At 38.1% G+C, this 2,186-nt stretch overlaps 1 pseudogene; it reads left to right on the top strand.

Annotated features, from left to right (window-relative positions):
• Positions 1 to 985: 985 nt before the first annotated feature.
• On the top strand, positions 986 to 1,853 carry LOC111536434 (annotated as a pseudogene).
• Positions 1,854 to 2,186: the final 333 nt, after the last annotated feature.

Below are 2,186 nucleotides of genomic sequence, written 5' to 3'. Positions count from 1 at the left end.
TTATATATATATTTTTTTTTAAAGAACATATATATATATATTTTAAGTGTATATATATATATGTAGTCTTAAAATTTTTACCTCCCATGCCCTCTTTCTGGGGAAACTACTAGAGTATGTGGTCACTAAGAAAGATGGTAAATCAAGGAAGAGGAATATATAAGGCAACAGGGGAACCAAGTCAAGAAGGTGGCAAAAAAAAAAAAAAAAATACCCAAGATGGTGGCAAAGGAAGATTATAGGATGAGAGTGTTCAACAGGCCTAGGGAGCAAGCTGTCTATATTTAAGCAGATCAGAGGTTTGTTAAGAGATATTTCTGTTTAAAAAGACAAAACTGATGGAATAGCTAATGTATTCAAATTTATTGAGAGAAGGAATGAAGAAGAGTCTGGAAGCAAAAGTATGTGTAAATACATAGAAAACTAAGGAAACAAAAGAAACAAGAAAAGTATTTATTCCAGGGGAAGCACAGTTATGCAGTAAAGAAAAAGTTGTCATAGTGAGTAGTGAGTAGAGGTGGAGAGAGGGATATCTAGATAGATAGACGATAGATAGATAGATAGATAGATAGATAGATAGATAGATAGATAGATGATACATTTTATGTAATCACAATCTAAATTCCACCAAGTTGTTTCATAGAAGTTGGAAAGCTTATTGTAAAATTTATAAGAAATTATAAAGTATCTAAAATAACCAAATGAGGCTCTCCTAGTCTGCCACAGGCCAACCTGACAGGTGCTTTGTCCTGGCTCTTTCCTGCATTTTGCTAATGGCCTCTGAGAGCACCCACCCTGGCAGCTCTCACCAAGAACTCTCTATAGACCCAGAGGAACAAAAGTGGCTCAAAACCCAGCACATGCACTTTGAATGAAATTAAAGCATTTAATATGGAGCAAGGGAGCAGATAGTGTCAAACAGCAAGTAGTAGCTGGTACATATTTGGTGAGTAGGGAAGCACTTCCTTCTCCTACTGGTGCTGAGATGGAAGAAATTAGTCAATTTCAGTATGAAATGGAATACAATAAAGATATTAGTCAGCAAATGAGGGTCCCAGAAAAATTAAGTCAGCATCATCAAATGGTGACTTGGAACAAGAATTCCAAGAAGGAGTTCTAAATGCTAATGTGATGATGCAGGTTCTAGAGAGGATTGTTACAGCAGAGAACAACAGAGACATTCTGTTTTGAAGACCAGTGGATCTTGATCTTATTCAGTCAACTCCCTTTAAACCTCTGGCACTAAAACCACCACTTCATGTACTTCAAGTGGAAGACCACCAGAATTTCAGGATTTAGAAAGACCTCCTTCAACCCTTCAAAATGAAGAAATCTGTGTGGTTGGCAAGCTAAAAAGAGACTGCTTTTTGAGTGAAAATGTTGTTGACCAAAATAGACAGTTGATCAGGAGTTATTTCATCGTGACACCATCACCATAAGAAGCTTGGATCTGTCTTCCCAAGATGTTACCCGAAAATAGAACTAATTTTTCCTCTGTTCATGGCATTCTGTCATTTATCCAGTCTTCCACTCGTAGGGCTTACCAGCATATCGTGAATGTGATGGGTGAAAATCACAGACCTGTGCAGTTTGGCAGGTCTGCTGCTACCACTTCTAATCTGCACCGTGACAACATCAGGTATGGCACTTCGAACCTAGATACAAGTGAAGGAACTTTGGATGATGTGACTGGTGCAGGTGCAGCTTCGTTAAGACGACAGATAATCAAACTAAATAGACGCTTACAACATCTAGAAGAGGAGAACAAAGAACGTGCCAAGAGAGAAATGGTCATGTATTCAATTACCATAGGATTCTGGCTGCTTAATACCTGGCTCTGGTTTCGCCGCTAGAGGTAACTTCAGCTCTTAAACATATGACCTCAACAGCTAGAAATATAGAGAACTTGCAAACTTCTTTGTTTCTGTCTTTGCATTTGATGCCGTTATATAGTCCATGCCCCAATGATGTGTTTCTTCCAGAGAGAAGGGGGAAGGACCTGTATTGTCAGAGGAAAGGTATATTCTGTCACTCAGCTGTATTCACTTTTAACCAGTTCTGCAGTAATACCTACTTAAAATTCTCCCTTTGCATGTTTTGTAAGTAGGCTCTAGTTTGTTAGGATTTTTTTTAAAAGGAATTGATTTTTTGCCTCATCAGCCTGCACAACTAACTCTTTGAATGGG

This window comes from Piliocolobus tephrosceles, chromosome 12, assembly GCF_002776525.5.
Source record: "Piliocolobus tephrosceles isolate RC106 chromosome 12, ASM277652v3, whole genome shotgun sequence".
Classification (NCBI taxonomy): domain Eukaryota; kingdom Metazoa; phylum Chordata; class Mammalia; order Primates; family Cercopithecidae; genus Piliocolobus; species Piliocolobus tephrosceles.
This window is presented reverse-complemented; position numbering and strand designations above follow the sequence as displayed.